The sequence below is a fragment of the Heterodontus francisci genome, chromosome 22, assembly GCF_036365525.1.
Source record: "Heterodontus francisci isolate sHetFra1 chromosome 22, sHetFra1.hap1, whole genome shotgun sequence".
Taxonomy (NCBI): Eukaryota; Metazoa; Chordata; class Chondrichthyes; order Heterodontiformes; family Heterodontidae; genus Heterodontus; species Heterodontus francisci.
In genome coordinates this window covers 60,844,133-60,862,340 of record NC_090392.1, presented here as the reverse complement: position 1 = coordinate 60,862,340, position 18,208 = coordinate 60,844,133, and the positions used below count along the sequence as shown (strand labels likewise).

The 18,208-nt window shown below is 42.7% G+C and overlaps 1 protein-coding gene across 6 annotated transcripts in view; it reads left to right on the top strand.

Moving 5' to 3' along the window:
• The window catches only part of gramd1ba (GRAM domain containing 1Ba), a 590,058-nt gene that overhangs the window by 71,469 nt on the left and 500,381 nt on the right, over positions 1-18,208 (top strand). For 2 of the 6 annotated variants that reach the window (XM_068053889.1, XM_068053890.1), the window contains exon 1: positions 4,973-5,056. The exons of 1 other annotated variant lie outside the window; for it this stretch is intronic. The gene's annotated coding sequence lies outside the window, so the exon portion shown is untranslated. Of the gene's footprint in view, positions 1-4,972; positions 5,057-18,208 lie in introns of those variants that run through there. 3 more of the 6 variants (XM_068053888.1, XM_068053902.1, XM_068053900.1) reach the window with 3 other exon arrangements.

Genomic DNA, 18,208 nt, shown 5'->3' with positions numbered 1-18,208 from the left:
GATGAATAGAAAGGAGGAAGTTATTTTTAAAAAGAACTATGTCGAGAGACAGGTCTTCACAAAGTGAGCCTAAACCCTGTTGACAACACTGGCCTTGGACCTCAATTTCCAGACAGGCCTGGAATCCTGCCCACCAATTTTGCTCTGGACTCCTATTTCCACTTCTCAGTTTTGTCTACAACAGACTTCCTGGTCACATTGAGCTTTTCCATTTAACTTATTCGGATGTCTTTTTCCACGTACACTTGTGTGTGCATCTTAGCTACTGCTGTGGCCCTAAGCACATTGGCCATCTTCCAGTCTTCCTGTACTACTCTTCATCTCTCATCTTCCCTGACCTTTGCCATCATTAATTTTCAGCAACATGCTTCTCTTGGTCTTCCACCTGATCTGATGATACTCAACAGCAAAGAATTGGCAAAGCAGAGAAGCTAAGGGAGGGAATTCTTGAATGTGGGCATAAGGTGGCTTAAAGATTTGCAGCTTATCAAGGGGAGGGAGCTGGGAACAAGAATTCGGGCCAGTGTTGGAAGACCAGAGGGTGTGTGCAGGGACATGGGGCCCATTGAGTGATTTGAAAGTGAGATGAGGCACAGGCAGCTCGTGGAGTTTGGCCAGGGCAGGTTGTGATATGGAAGCAGGTCAAGACATTCTGGAAGACTTGTAGTTAATGGCTGATGGAAATGATAAGTAGGCAAGTCGAATATTGGAGAAGTCCAGTTGAAGGGTTAAAAATGCAAATTATTGTTTCAATGTGAAGAGGAAAAGGGAGAAGCTGGCGGTATTGTGGAGGTGAAAAAAATGATCTTTTTGAGGGATTAGATGTGAAAGAGGAAGATAAGTTTGGCATTGAACAATACGTTAAGTTTCCTTAATACCTTTAGCTTAGAGAAATCTGGTTTCACAGGATGATTTTCACACCGCTCTACCCGTTAGTATTCATGATTTACGTAATACCCAACTCTGATATATTCTTGACCTTGGTAAGCTCAGGTTATTAAAACAATAGCTATTTCAACTGCATCTGCATCTAGAATAAGAGAAGGATTTGCTGCACCAGCCTGAAAGACAAACATGTCTTCCTGCAAGAACAGGTGTCACAGGTACAGAGTCCAAGACATAGTCATGTTTTTGACTTTCGGCTGTACATATGTAAATGATTTTCTACTCTAATTCCTCAGGCAGATCTTTAATGCACTCAAAGGTGATCTGAAACTCAAAAGCATTGATAGTGGCAATGGGTTGTCCAGCACCACCACATTGTTCACCTGCACTTTTGTGATAGCTCCAACATATTTCTCTTTTCAAAAATTTGTTTTTTCAAACTCCAGCTCTGGCCCACTGTGCATTATGAAACAGAGACCGAGGCTGTGGGCTAGCTTGACAGAGTGTGATGGGCCCCCAAGTCTTTTGGCTGTACTCCCTTTTAATGATGCAGAGTTGCAACCCTTTTGATGGATCGATGTCCCTCAAACTTTCAGGGTTTCTTTTCAGACTTTGCCAGCCGGTGAAAACTGAAATTCCTGAGAGTTTGACCAGCCAAATTGTGCTCAGATGCCGCACTGGATGATCCAGGGAGATTGGAGCAGGCTCATTTCCTTGGTGAGTTCACCTCTCTCAGACCAGCTCCAACCATCAAAATGGCCGCCAAATAGGGATGCATCAAGAGGTGGCTATAGCATATCCCAACAAAGGGAGTGAAAAATCAGAAGGCAAGTTGCTCCTGGAGGGTCTCCAGCATCTCCTGGCAGCAAGCCTATAGGATATTGGTGTCCTTGCAGCAGGTCGATTACATGCCGTTCAGTGGGATAAATAGCAGATTAAATGACTCAAACTGACCAAAGATAAGGGATAATGTATATGGATTATAAATCTTACGATTCTCTATTTGCATTTTCACTTACTGTCAGCTTTGACTTTTTTTTATTTATTCTCCACCTATTTAAAAATATTCTTTCTCTGTGTCCATACCTCTGCCAATCCTTTGTGTCCCTGGGTGTCTGGAAGTGAGTGAGATTAGCTTATACTCCAATTTCTCATCCTGATTGCCACCTCCTTTGTTGGCTCAACCCAGATTGGGAATTTGCCATGTAACGAATAACCTTTAGAAAGAAAAGCCTTTAATAACAGGAGATTCTGTACAAAGAAAATCTAACTAATCATCTCCAGATATTAGCCGATGTTAGCCTAAGTGTATTCACTTAGTGATCAATAACATGATTCCTGTCGAAGTTATTAAAATTTTGCTTGGCATCAAGGAATTTCAGCTGCTATAGTTACTGCTTTGCTTGCCAAAGTCTTTTGGAAATTGCAGGTTGGAACAAACACATATTGATGGACAATGTCACCTTAATTTTAGTTCTAACCAAGCTAATGGACCACTTATATCAAAGCACTGAGCAAACTCTCCATAATTTGTTTTCGGGATATAACATTAGTCAGTGCATGTGGCAGTTATGTCCATTCAGTCGTCTGCTCTATTGCCCTTTTATCTCATTGTACAAAGGTTATTGGTTTACATACTGATACTGAATACAATGATTTGATATTTATTAAAGGAGCGCCTTAGCTAATCACTGTTTAAAAACTGTAGACCAATCATGTATAATCAACTGATTCAAAGGACAGATGTGTCAACAACAACAACTTGCATTTATATAATGCCTTTAACTTAGGAAAATGTCACAGGAGTGTAATCAGACAAAAGATTACAAAATATTCTTGTTCCATTTGCTCTTTAATCTGCTTCTGGCCTGTGCTTTATTTGATGTGTCACATTCGCATTCCCTCCAATGCCCTTTTTTGATGTTGGTATTAGTTCCCTAGCAAGTAGTTGAATCTGTACCCATCAGAGTCTTTCACAAATTGACCTAACCTTTATTCTCTGAATTATTTTTTTGCCCCTCTAATTAAATCAGTTCAACTTTACTGTTTCATGAAATGTTGCACAATTTGTAGAAATGTCTGAATGTGATGGTCATGTTTGCGCATGCACCTTTTAAGTTTGAAAGCCTGTCTTAACTCAGCTGCTGAGACAGTGTTGGTGTTAAGTCTTCAATGTAGGAAAAGTGATTTAAATAAATGGACTTTGTATTCTTTTGTTGCTTTTTTTAAAGAAAATTTTGCAAGTGCAACTGTAATGATCAGATTTAGCCTTTACCCATTCCATTTGAAAGATTCTTGTGTTGCACGAAGGGAATTGTTTTAATTCAGCATTGCTCCAGGCCCTGAGAATTAACATGCAGATTGTAAATGTGGATTAACTTCATTGGATGTCTGTAATTGAATGCCTTTTGAGAATTTTAGGGTGCAACAGCATGCTTTTTGGATACTAGGAAGTACAGTACCTAGTGTTCAATATAGCTTAGGAAATACAAATATACTTGAACACTAAACTGGATTTTTTTTTAAAACCTTATTCTTTCTCATTTATATGCATCCAGCTGACATTGAATATATAGACTTTACTTTCAGAATACTGTGGATTCTAATCTCATGTTTGCTTAATTGTAGTTTCCTGTAAGATAACACTTGTTTAGAGGGTTTTCCAGGCAAGACAAAATATTCTAATTGGAAATATCTGCATGTTCTTGCTCTGAGTAAGATGTGTAAATGGAAATATGGTTTTAAAAAATTCAAACATCTTTTAAACAGGAATCATCTAGATATTTTATTCAGCTATTTTAAAATTAAACAACCTCATTCAAAGGAGTGCTTTGAAAGACACTTTTTTTGGTATATTTGAATCACAACACTGGTATGTCAGCACAGAATTGTACTGTCTCTTCAAAGTATACAGGTAGAATACAAATATAAGCTGTTGTATAATCTGTAATGTGCTCGATAAATAGAATGCATAATTAGTCATTTATCATTCATGTACTGAATATTTACAACAGATAAAACTAATTTTTATTCCTTTTAGGGGAACACTGCTGTTTGAACTTGTGTGTGCATCCTAGTTACTGAGTCACTAATCTTCACACTCATTCTGCTTACATCGAAAAGTATATTTTGTTAAACTGAAAAATAATTAACACCATGATGTGGAAGAAGAATGGCATTGCCATGTAGATGTGGGATTAGGAGTTTGGCCATTCACCTGAGGAAGGTTTGACAGCTTGCCGTCCTGCTTGTACAGTCGCTTAATAATGTAAGCTGGTCCCATGAGGCAGAGACTAGAATTACATGCGACAATCGCTTATGCATATTTTATCTTCTGCATTATCTAATATTACAGCTTCCTTGATGGGCACTGGTTTCTTTATCACACTGCTGCTGCTCAAATAAGTAGTCATTTCCTTTGTGGACTTTGGTTGTTAACCTTTGTTTACAGTATCTGCCCTCAAAAAGTATGGGTCAATGGGCATTCAGCCTTCTAATAGTTTGCTGCTGACAGTTAACTCATTCTGGAGAGCTAAAGGACACTGAAGAAGTTCCAACTATATTTCAGTTTGGTGAACGGCTAGAAAAGACTACACTTTTCAAAATCTTTGTAATTCAATTTATGAAGTATTTGACTGCACATCACTTTATCTAAAGGAACAACAAAAATAAACAAAGTGAACAGGTACTGGATCTAATCTTACGATGTGAGTGATTTCACAGTGACAACTACCATTTTCTGGTGTGTGACTTTGAGTGTTCCTTTTTCTTCTATAAGACTGTTTTAGAACTGTGTTTTACAGCACTATAAAGAACAATAAACTGCAGAGATGACTGATATGCTGCAGCTTCCTGCTGTACAGATCTCATCTTCAGGCAATGGCACTGTGTCCTGGTCAAGATCCTCAACTCCAACACTTCGCAGAAAGCGTTTCAAAATGAAACGTTGGAAGAATGTTCAGAGTGAGAAAGAACAAATGGTGAACAACATTTACTGTGGCCCAATAACCAAAGAGTACCTGCAGCTTCCTGCTATTGAAATTACTCCATCAAGCGACGAGGATACTCCTTGGTCAAATTGCTCCACGCCAAGTGCTTCCCCACGCCGAAAACGCTTCCTGTTGAAGAAATGGCTTAAGGTTCGTGAGAAAAGGGAAGCAAGTGAGACCAGGTAGGTATTGAACATATAATTGAGAAATGAACAGTTAATGTGAAGTGTTGTAAAATAGAAATCTATCTGTCAATCATCATAAGATGCGGACACCAAAAATATCCCTGTTCTTTCCTGGAATGTTTAATAATTAGAATTACTGCTTTTGTAGTAAATGCTAGCTACGTTATAAACAAAAACAATAGTAGGAAATAAGTGCAGTAATGTGTGCGGTTTATCATTTACTTGCTTTTAGAGAGAAATTACATCTGTCTCATAAAGTATGGCTTTCAGACAAGGTTACCAGTGTGTTTTTAGTTTCTGATTATCTTACTCCCCCTTACACCAATATGCACATGTGTATGTGTTAGTAAGTAAATATACAAACATTTTTATTGTCTGTTAGAGTTTACAATAATGTAGTGAATCCTACATAGCTCTCCTTAACTAAATTGCTGAGATTTTTTTCTAAAATGATCTTGAAAGTTACTGTTTGGTACTGGTTGTGAAAACCACACAGGTTTAGCAGTCTTTAATAGACCTACTGGGGAGTGAAACATTTGGACAATGGAAGAATCTTTACCTGTATTGCTCATACATGTCTCCTAATAATCTTCCAGTTGCCCCAAAATAGATTATCTTGACCTTACTACCAGGAGGGATAGTGTATATTTGGAATGGTGGGGGCGGGATGAGAAAATGGAAGCATGTAAAAAAAAAAAATTTGAATGAAAATTCACAAGTTGTCACATATTTAGCATTGATCAGTGACATTAGAGGGAGTCAAGCCTGTGCGCAAGGTTCTTTGAGGAACCAAGGATATCATCAATCATGTTATATGGAACGAGATAGCCTCTTAATTTAATGCCTTCTGACCTGCACCATAAGTAACAATTCTTACAAAAAAATGTAGTGCTGTCTTTGAATCTATTGGCTAATGTATAATTTTATACCTTACAAATGGTCTTACAACTCAAGACTGTTGACTAGACATCATTTTCCATGTAAACAGCTTGGTTAACATAACAAGCTTTAGAGTTTCATAAGAGCTACAACTGGATTGCAGTCTCCATGTGGAAGCATTTAGTGGAATTATTTAACTTTTTCTCCTGTTTTAGGGACTGACTTATTGAGATATTGAGTACAAAGCTTATCAAAATACCTTTCATCTATGTGAATTTAAAGTAAAAGTTAATTTTAGGAACAAGGCCAGTTTGAATTTTTCTGGAAATGGTTACAGAGCTCAATCATGTTTCCTTTATTGTATGAATAATTGTGATCAATTTACATGGTGAAGTATGCTCTGCAACCTTTTATGGTAACTCCTTTTTTGTCCGATTTGGTTTCAATGGCCTTGACGCAAGTGCAAGTGAAGAAGGTTAGAATTTCTATAAGAGCTAGGTCAATTGCTCTAAAAATGTTAATAAATTTGAATTGTTGAGTGAGAAAAAGTTAACCTGCCAAGATGTTCAGGTTTGGTACCTTCTGCAAATTTAGTAGCAGCATTAATATTCTTTCAGAGTTGTAATACCAGTATCTGAACAGTGAATATGATCATACGAATTAGGAGCAGGAGTAGGCCATTCGTTGAGCTTAATTCAGCACATGAATTTGGTTTTAGTTTTCAAGGGTCTAAAGTATGACTCCTCTGAAAATTGATATTTACCAAGCCTGTGAAGCAGCGAAATTGAGATGCAATACTAGATTTTGCATTTAGCAGTCCACCAAAAAGGGTTATTAACCTGAAAGTGTACTCCTCCTCATCTCATAAGAAATGATCATAAGGCTAATGGCATGCTGGCTTTTATTTCAAGGGGGCTGGAATATAAAGGGGAGGAAGTGGTGCTTCAGGTGTGCTGAGCCTTGGTCAGATCCCATCTGGAGTACTATTTGGGCACCGTATTTCAGGAAAGATATATTGACCTTGGAGGTAGAGGACAGATTTACCAGAATGATACCAGGGCTTACAGGGTTAATTTCTGAGGACAGAATATATATACTTTTGGGTTGTATTCCATTGTGTTTTGAAGGTTGAGAGGTGGTTTAATTGTTGTTTAAATTAATAAAAGGACCTGATAAAGATGCTTTTTCCTCTGATGGACGTGTCCTAAAATTAGAGTTAGCCCATTCAGGAGTGAAATTATGAAGCACTTCTTCACACAAAAGGTAGCGCAAATCTGGAATTCTTTCCCACACACCCTTCCAAAAAAAAGTTGTGAATGTTGGGTCAATTGAAATGTTCAAGTCTGAGATTTACATCTTTAGTGAGTAAAGGTGTCAAGGGATATAAATCGAAACAGATCAGCCATGATCTAATTGAGTGGCAGAACAGGCTCAAAGGGCCTCGATTCCTGTTGCAATGTCATTTTGTTCTTATTGTAATAGAAACTGTACTTGAATAAGGCTTCATCAGGTTGAAACGGCTCAAAGCACTTAAGTAAGAGTAAGAAAGCATTTTGATTCTAATGATCATTATTCCATTTGGTATTTTGATTAAGGCTATGATAAAAATAACTGCAGGACTTTAGAATAGTATGCTTTCTAGAAAAGAATGGTCCAGGAGTTATACACAAGGTAATGATTTGTCGTGCTGTGGCATATATACTATGTATAATGTGATTTGCTGCCTGAGTACTGCAGTTTTACATAAAATGTCCAGGATGTAGCCGTATTACTAATTTCTGTGTTTTAACCAGTCACTTAGAAAAAAGTGAGTGAGAAAACTAAAATGAATTTTAGAGGAAATAAGAGGGTTGTAGAAAGGTGAACTGTACGTTCTGACCAGAGCGATCCCATGAAAATTTAGTAATATATGTGCTGATGAAGGATGAAAGACCAGCTAGGCCTAGTATGAGTAAAATGTGTTGCATTAGAGGATCAGGAATTGACAGGTGTTTCAAGAGTTTAAATCAGTTCTCATATTTGCTTGCCTTACCTCCACCCTTTCTTTTTCCTTTGTCTTTTATGTTACAATTATGCAAAAACATATATTCATTTTTGATCCTTATCTGGGACTTCAAAACTGAAAATAGTCAGGTCCTAGCATTTGGACCCATTATATTTTAATCCTGCTCTTCCAGCTTTATTTCCATCAGCCAGCAGCACCAGTTGCTTAACAGGCAACGAAAAGCATATTTTAAAGAGCTTGGAGATGCTCTGTCAGCAGTTTCTCAGCCCCAGGGTGTGAGGATGGTGAAGTAAAACACATAGTTTGCACTCGATGTTAAAGCTTCCCTTGAAATTTCTCTTTCAGTAGTCATGATGCCACTTCTATTTAATCCTAGTTTTGTTATCCAACTTTGCAATTTTCCACATTCTGTCCGAAAGGTACAGATTTATGCTGGGTGTGGTGCTATGGGTGCTGGCTGCATTGGTACCTTGCCTAGGTAGATAGATATTCATATTTGATCCAAGACAATAGTTGCTGCAACAATATTCAACTTCAGGGGATTACAGAAGTAGTCTCCTGTATTATTGTGATGAGGAATGGGACCATATCTATCTACTTTTCCCTCTTAATCCCAGAGCACTGAGCCCAACTGTGTAGTTCTGCTCTGCTTTACATCAGAAAGCTGCACAAAGTTGTGGATCGAGCTCGGCACCTTCTTAGTCTCTACAATCTAGTTTCACTTAGCAATCTAGCTTTACTGCCTAGCTTAATAGGTGTAACTTTGAAAGGCAATCCATATACTCCATCTCTAGTCCACAGATCTGTACTGAGGCTGTGAATGCATTTCTAATTAGGGCCAGGTGATGAACATTTTTAGGCTTTTGACTCATATCCTAAAGTGACTGAGTTGTGAACAACTGAACTCATCTGCTGTATAGGCAGTGGAGAGGATTCTTTACTCCCATGGGCAGGATTTTATCCTGCCCCTTGGAGACTGGAACAGAGGTGGAGGTGGGTGGGGGGGTGGGGGTGATAAATAAAATGGCAAAGGATGGTGTGCCCAATGTTGTCCTGGCCCCTTGCCATTTTGTCCGGGGTGGGGAAGGCCAAGGACGGCCGTCCTGCCACAGGCCAGTTGAGGCTCTTAAGTGGCTACTTGAGGGCAGCCTCTGGCCTTGGTCGGATTTTGTGGAAGATGGAGGGACCTGGTGGCTCCTATCAGGCTCGGGGTAGGAGGGGTCCCTCCTTTGGGGGCAATCCATGGCCCCAGGAGAGCCCTCGCGGCAAGACTCCCCACCCTCACCAACAATCACCCTCCCTCACCACCCCCCCCTTCCCCCTCCCCTCCCCCCCCCCCCACAAAACCTGGTCACCGGGGCCTGCCTGATTAACCCCAGCGATCTGGACCTCACTTACTTGTCATCTTCTCTGTAGGCCTTTTTTTTTATATTTCCAAAATATACTTTATTCAAGAAAGTCTGCAAAAAAAATAAATAAATAAATACATGACAAAACAGTTCTAAACAGCACCAGGTCAAAAATTACAAACAGTGCAAAGGAGGTCAGTTTCCTTCAATGCAGGAGTGAGTTGCCTCACCACCCTTCCATTTCATTGTCATGCCATATACATTTTACAGCAAACAATAATTTTCCCGATACAGTTCGAGGGGTTTTCCATGGATCCAGCCCCTCCGTTCAGCTTGGTGGGGGGACCTTACACAGTGATTTTTCCCCGTTGAGCCTTTGCTGCGGCTGCCCCAAGCTTTAGGGCGTCCCTCAGCACGTAGTCCTGGACCTTGGAATGTGCCAGTCTGCAACATTCGGTCGTGGACAACGTTTTGCGCTGGAAGACCAGCAAGTTTCGGGCGTCTTTCACCGAGTTGATAGTCCTCCAGCGGCAGTTGATGTTTATGTCGGTGTGCGGCCCTGGGAACAGCCAGTAGAGCACAGACTCCTGTGTTATAGAGCTGCCTGGGATGAACCTCGACAAAAACCACTGCATCTCTTTCCACACCTGCTTTGCAAAGACACGTTCCAGAAGGAGGTGGGCAACTGTCTCTTCCCCACCACAGCCACCGCGAGGGCATTGTACGGAGTGGGGGAGTCTTCGGGCGTGCAGGAAGGATCTGACGGGGAGGTCTCTTCTCACCACCAGCCAAGCTACATCTTGGTGCTTGTTAGAAAGTTCTGGTGATGAGGCATTCCGCCAAATGACTTTGGCCGTCTGCTCAGGGAACCATCCGACAGGATCCACCATCCCCTTTTCCCGTAGGGCCTTGAGGACATTCCGTGCACACCACTGCCTGATGGATCGGTGGTCAAAGGTGTTTTTCTGCAGAAACTGCTCCACGAAGGATAGGTGGTACGGCACAGTCCAACTGGATGGAGCGTTCCGCGGCAATGTGACCAGGCCCATCCTTCGCAACACTGGGGACAGATAGAACCTTAGCACGTAGTGACACTTGGAGTTTGCGTACTGGAGGTCTACACACAGCTTGATGCAGCCGCACATAGAGGTAGCCATCAGGATGAGGGCGACGTTGGGTACATTTTTCCCACCCTTATCCAGAGGTTTGAACATCGTGTCCCTCCGGACCAGGTCCATTTTGGATCCCCAGATGAAGTGGAAAATGGCTCGGGTGACCGCCACAGCGCAGGAGTGGGGTATGGGCCAGACCTGCGCCACGTACAGCAACAATGTGAGCGCCTTGCACCTGATGACCAGGTTCTTACCCAGAATGGAGAGAGATCGCTGCTCCCACATGCTCAGCTTGTGTTGTACCTTGGCTACTCGCTCCTCCCAGGATTTGGTGCATGCCCCGGCCCTTCCAAACCATATCCCCAGCACCTTCAGGTAGTCTGACCTGTTGGTGAAGGGGGCAAAGGATCGGTCAGTCCAGTTCCCAAAGAACATGGCCTCGCTCTTGCCGTGGTTAACTTTGGCTCCCGAGGCCAGTTCGAACTGGTTGCAGATGTTCATGAGTCTGCGCACAGACAGCGGATCCAAGCAGAAGACAGCGACGTCGTCCATGTACAGGGAGGTTTAAACCTGAGTGCCTCTACTGCCTGGGATTGTCACCCCTCTTATGCTCGCATCCTTCATAATAGACTCAGCAAAGGGTTCAAAACAGCAAACAAACAAGACAGGGGAGAGAGGACAGCCCTGTCTCACTCCAGATTGGATCGGGGAACTTTCTGATTCCCACCCGTTGATTGAGACTGCGCTATTGATGTTTGTGTAGAGCAGTTTGATCCAATTGCAGATTCCCTCCCCAAACCCCATTTTGGAAAGCACGTCCATCATGTAGGTGTGCGATATCCTGTCAAAAGCCTTCTCCTGGTCCAGGCTGATGAGGCAGGTGTCCACCCTCCTGTCCCATACATAGGCGATCGTATCCCTGAGTAGCGCGAGTCTATCGGAGATCTTCCTGCCGGGTACAGTACAGGTTTGATCAGGGTGGATCACCAACTCCAGAGCAGACTTGACTCGACTGGCCGTGACTTTGGACAGAATCTTGTAGTCAACATTAAGCAGGAGATGGGCCGCCAATTTCTGATTTCTGCCCTCTCCCCTTTCTGCCTGTAGATGAGAGTGATGATGCCTTTCCTCATGGATTCTGATATGCAGCCGGCCAGGAGCATACTCTTGTATACTTCCAGCAGGTCCGGGCCGACCCAGTCCCACAGGGGCGAACACAACTCAACCGGTAAGCCATCGCTTCCGGGAGTTTTACTCGTCTCGAAGGACTCGACGGCCTTTGTCAGCTCATCCAGAGTTAGCGGCTTGTCCAGTCTCTCCCTCATGCTGTCATCTAAGACCTCTGTGATAGATGACAGGAAGGACTGGGAGGCTCTACTGTCTGTGGGCTTCGCGTCATACAGCCCAGCATAAAAGGATTTGCTGATCCTTAGTATGTCGGACTGCGAAGATGTTACCAAGCCATCCTCTTCCATCAGGCTGCTGATAACAGAGCTCTCTCTGTGTACCTTTTGGAAGAAGTAACGCGAGCACGTCTCATCCTGCTCAATGGAGTGGACTCTGGACCGGAAGATGATCTTGGAGGCCTCCGTGGCAAAGAGCGAGGCCCGCTGGCTCTTCACCTCTTGGAGCTCCTCCTTGACCTCGACCCCCATCGACTGCAGCCGGAGCAGATTTTGCATACTTTTCTGGAGTCGGGACATTTCCCTCTGTCTGTCTCTCTCGCCCTCTGAACACCTTTGAGGATAAAAAACCTCTTGATGTTCTCCTTGATCGCTTCCCACCAGTGAACTGGAGACTCAAAGAGGGGTTTCACGGTCCTCCAACCTTTGTAATCCCTTTTGAGTTCCTCAACGTTCTCTGGCATTAGCAGTGTAACATTGAGCTTCCATGACCCCCTGCCAACCCGCTGGTCGTCCTGTAAGTGACAGTCGGCCAGAAAGAGGTCGGAGAAGAACACCGGCTTGACGTCGGTGGATCCGACCGTGACAGCACACACAAACAGGAAGTCAATCCTGGAACGGGCAGACCCGTCCGATCTTGACCATGTGTATCTACGCTGCGCTCCGTCTGCAGGTTTGCTGAAGACGTTGTGCAGTTTGGCATCTCTTACTGTTTCTATTAGGAATCTGGACGTAGCGTCCAGTTTGCTGTCGTCTCTGCCGGATCGTCCAGCTGCATCGATGATGCCGCTGAAGTCACCGCCTAGGATGACCAGCCTGGATGTCACCAGCAGCAGTGGAAGCTGCTGGAAGATGGTCAGCCGCTCGTTGCATTGAACCGGGGCGTACACGTTGATCAACCGGAGCGGAGCATTGTTGTACATTACATCTGCTACGAGGAGGCGACCGCCCACCACCTCCTTAACTTCGGAGATGGTAAGTTACTTCCCCGCAGCAGAATACCCAGGCCAGAGGAACGGCAATCATTACCCCCTGAACAGATCGATGGCCCGTGGGACCACCATCGCAACCACTGCCTGTAGGTGCTGAGGTGTGGTATTCCACACTCCTGCAGAAACAGTAGGTCGTCTTTGACCTTGGCGAGGTAATCCAAGGTTGAAACGCATCGCGTAGTGAATTTAATGCTACGCACATTAATTGAAGCAATTCTTACACCCATTTTTTACTAAAAATTAGTTGTTGCTTCCCATACCATTTGTCCTTGCTAGTCCCAGTCCTTCGGGATGTTCCTGCATACCCATAGTGTGCGCAAGCTGTTTCACGTTCGTTGGGCTCAGAAACCCCTCCTGGTTTTTCATGCAGGGTTTGTTCCACTGGGGTGGCATCGGGTGGTGGGGGGGGGTGGGTGGGTGCGGTTCTTGTAGGCAGCAAGGATTGGGCTGTCCTCTGCTGTTCCCCTCTGTTCCTCCTCGAAAACGTCACTGCTCCCGGCTTCCCGGAGCTGAGGTGCGCCAGATGTGTCTTTGCTCTCGTTGTCCTGGAGCTGGGATGCACTGGCCATGTCGCTAGGTGTGGCGCTTTGGAGTTGGGGCACGCCGGGCCCATCACAGCTTCCAGTGCCCGGGGGCTGGGGGGCTTTATCTTCCAGCTCCTTTGAGTTCTGCCGCCTCTTTTGAAGGAGCCGTTGTTCCAGCACTTCCTCGTTCATGAAGAGGAGCTGCTGTAGTCTGTCTCAGACGGTAGCCTCCTCTTGCCACTGGTTTGGGTGGTGGCCTGTTCCGCTTTTGGAGGTCTTTTCTGTGGGCCTTTTTTTTTCCAAAATATACTTTATTCATAAAAATCTGTTAAAAATTCATGACAAAGCAGTTTCAAACAGCACCAAGACAAAAAGTACAAACAGTGCAAGGGTGATCCGTTTCCTTCAATACAATCATGAATTACCTCACAACCCTTCCATTTCATTTGTCATGCCATATACATTTTTACATTTTACAGCAAACGAAAATTTTCCCGATACAGTTTGAGGGGTTTCCCATGGATCCAGCCCCTCAGTTCAGCTTGGTGGGGGGACCTTACACAGTGGTCTTTCCCCATTGAGCCTTTGCTGCGGCTGCCCCAAGCTTTAGTGCGTCCCTCAGCACGTAGTCCTGGACCTTGGAATGTGCCAGTCTGCAACATTCGGTCGTGGACAACTCTTTGCGCTGGAAGACCAGCAAGTTTCGGGCAGACCAAAGTGCGTCTTTCACCGAATTGATAGTCCTCCAGCAGCAGTTGATGTTTATCTCGGTGTGCGTCCCTGGGAACAGCCCGTACAGCACAGACTCCTGTAGGCCTTTTTTTATTTCCAAAATATACTTTATTCATAAAAATCTGTAAAAAAAAAAAAATACATTACCAAACAGTTTCAAACAGCACCAAGTCAAAAAATACAAACAGTGCAAAGGTGGTCAGTTTCCTTCAATACATTCATGAGATGCCTCACAACCCTTCCATTTCATTTGTCATGCCAAATACATTTTTACATTTTACAGCACACAAAATTTTCCCGATACAGTTCGAGGGGTATCCCATGGATCCAGCCCCTCAGTTCAGCTTGGTGGGGGACCTTACACAGTGGTCTTTCCCCTTTGAGCCTTTACTGCGGCTGCCCCAAGCTTTAGTGCGTCCCTCAGCACGTAGCCCTGGACCTTGGAATGTGCCAGTCTGCAACATTCGGTCATGGACAACTCTTTGCGCTGGAAGACCAGCAAGTTTCGGGCAGACCAATGTGGCCACCGCTCCTGGTGGCGCTGCTGATACTGTAGAGCTGCCAGCCTTGGAAGTGGGAGCTCATCCCTTAAAGAGATGGCGTCTCCGACCGCAGGCATTTAATTGGCTGCCTGCCGTTAAATTGCAACGGCGGTCTGATGGAGGGATGAGGCGGGTTCTGCTCCCATTTCTGGAACCCCCTTCGCCAGAATAAAATCTGGCCCCATCTGTCTGTTCTAGAGTCTGAGAGATAAAAAGATTGTGCCTGTTACAACCAGGGGAGAAAGGGGTCTCGGGGGTTCCCTCTCAGCCTTTGCCTGGTTTGACTGCAACAGGGGTTTACTTTTAAAACACTGTTTTTACCTCCTCCTCAGTGAATCCTTGTTCACTACTCTCCAATTCTAAGGCAAAGAAATCAACCACACAGGTTTTCTTAGATTTTAAAAAAGAAAGGTGTAAGTTTATTAACCTTAAAACTCTAATTCAGTTAAAATTACTACGAATACGCGATGCGACCACGCGAGCATGCGTACGCGATAAACACACGCAGATAGAGACAGAAAAGTAGAAAGAATAAAGGGGAAAAGTTTGAATGAATAGCTGGGGTTTATTTTTTAATCTGCCTTTGAGTTCAATGTAGAGTCTTTGATTGCAGTTAAATCTTAATGTTTCGTTGGGGCCAGTGGACGCTTTCAAACTTGTTTCGATGTAGGAGTCTTCTCTCTTGAGGTTTAAGTGTTTTCAGTGGATCGGGAAATTCATGAGAGAGAGAGCTAGGTCGGAGAGATGCTCTTTCTTCAAGTCCAGTTGCAGCCTGACCCAAACTGTTCTGTGAGCAGTTCAAAACCAAACCTGGGCCAGCAGGTTAGTCATGTGACTAGTTGTTTTTTTTTTAACAAACTCCCCTGCGTTTTTGTGGATTCCTTTGATCTTAGTAGATACCTGCAGTGCTGGGGAGAAATGGAATGCTGGCTTGTTCCACATTGTGTCTGGTGATCAAAATCCATTTGGGTTAATTGGAAAGTTAATTGCCTCTCCAGGGAACTGTCTCTTAGTATGCAACTTTTTCCAGCCACTGCTGATCTCTAAGCATTTCATCTCTTCAGTCCAGCAACAGTTTAAAATTAATGTATCAAATGACAAAATTAATATGCCTCATTCTTGGCAGGTAGGGTCTTCATGACAGTGCCAATAAAAAGCTGACCCTGTTCTGAATACACTGTTCCAAGTACACACACAATGTACAGTGAACAGATATTTTGAAACATTAATGGAATATAAATATTAACCATATATTTATATTCTGTCTAATCTAGTTTATTGTTGCGAATATATCAATAACTCAGGTGCAGCACGAAAGAAATTGATGACATTGCAAAACAGGAAGTAATTATTTTTGATGTGTTGATTTTATAAGATTGTCTGTACTGCTTGATGACAATTCAGCAATGTTTCCAGCAATTCATTACTTTGGAACAAAAATGGTGTTCTTGAGCTGCTCTCTCAAATTTCTTCCACCATATTCTAACTGGTAAAGGTAAGATGATGACTAAGAAAATAAATCAATCTACATTTCAAGATTTTAATCTGCTTACAGCTGAGGACCATTATTTAATAGTGAGGTAAGTGTTTCCTCTCCTATTAGCTTGCATGAAAAGAATGGCTTTGCTGTCACTTAGCTGGTACTTCCACATAGCATGCTGTAAAGTTTATCTCACAGCAGAATGCTGCACTGGGTATATTATAAATGTAATTAAACAAGCCACCTACCCCAATTTTTTGTCAAAATTAGCTTATCACACTTTATGTTGGTGCAACAAGAAGCAATATTGCATTTTATATTGGTAACTTTAGTGCTGATATAAACAAAATGCAGTACTTAATGAAAAATTTGTAAATTAAAGATTCAATACTCCCTCGCAGTATCAATGGTCACTTTGACACCTAGACACATTATATAATCTCAATTATTTGATTGCCCTATACTTGATTACACCTACTGCTTCTGCTTAGTTACAGTTTGACAGATATCTAAAATTCATTTGGAAACTTTATCAATAGTAAAACAATATTTGACCCATATGCAGCAACATGCACCTTAAGTGTGCATAACCATTTAGTTCAGATTTTGGCCAGATTTTCCAAATCCCTCATTAAGTTGAGTTTGGGGAGTGGGTGGAATGAGGTTGAGAAATTGAGCTGCTGGCTCGTTTGATTCTTTAGATCCATGGGTCATACATTTGACACCCTTGTTTTAACGGCTGGTATTTCATAACCTATTTTGGCCATCAGAGTAAGATGTAACACAGAAGGGAAATTAAATAATAAATCGGGGCCTGAATCACACTCCATGGTATCATAGCATCTCCTTGCTATTGGCCCAACAGTCTCGTAAGCATCAAAGTCTTGCATGCCCCCCTGGTTGTTGGAATGGTATGTGGTGAAGAAAGCACCTGAATGGGTAGAAGTGAAAATAATTTTTTGTACACCACACGTAAAGGGGTGGAGTTTCTGCTTTGGAGTCATTCGCAATTCTGGCCCAGGTTGTGCTCAAAACAGCATCCGTTTTGAAAAGTATTCTTTTCCCCAAAGTTTTTGTTTGAACTCATTTGTGAATTGCCGAACACACAATCTGCCATAAACCAGAGCAATCAGACACTGATTGAAAATGTATATTTAAAATTTTGCTGTAGAATATATTACTTGATATATTTAAGAGTAGTAACTTCGTAAAGTAACTTGATTTAATACAGATGAAAATAGGTTAAGCTTTTTAAATAAGTGTCATTCCACCACCTGTGAGTAATGTGATTCTAAACTACTGAAAGTTACTTTTAGACCAAACTGTTTTCTAGTTACATTGGATTACAGTGGTCAGTAACCAAAACAAAATCATTTAAAAGCTTTCAAAATGTACCTCTTGGTGTCCTTGTGCGAAAAAGACCCAGCTTAATTTTTGGAGCTCCTCAAAGGCCTGCAAATGAACACAATTAGCCGAAAATTCCACTGGCAATTAATTCACCATGCAGAGTTTTTGGGAGATGGTGTGTTGGGGGGAGTGGCTAGTTTTTTTCTTGTTTGGGGCCTGCTTGTGATATGTTGTTTTTAAAACTGGCACAAAAGATCACTGAAACTCTAGTTGTACTGAATGTAATTTACACTTAAAATTCCACGATCTTTCGCGGCAGTTATGCCAACGTTGAGAGAATTGTGGCGAAAAATGCAGCACAAACTGAGTGGAAACTCCAGGCCAAGAAGGTTGTGGTAAAAGCATGAAGGCTGAAAGGATAAATTGCTGTATGGTATGACATCAATGATTGATGGACTTCAGCACCTCACTACCACCACTGCCAACCCTGACCCAAACCCACCTTTCTTTTTAGGTTAAAATTCAGCCTTATGTACACTGAACACACCAAGCTCTACTTCACCACCACCTCTCTGAACCTACTTCACCACCACCTCTACTGTCTCTGATTTATCGCACTGCTTATCTGATCCAGTATTAAATGAGCAGGAATTTTCTCCAATTAAATATTGGGAAGACCAAAGTTCAATACCTTAGTTCCCTGGCACAAACTCCTTTTGATAGCTACCAATTCCATCTCCTTTACTGATCACTGATGTTGAACCAGGCTGTTATCATCTGCAGC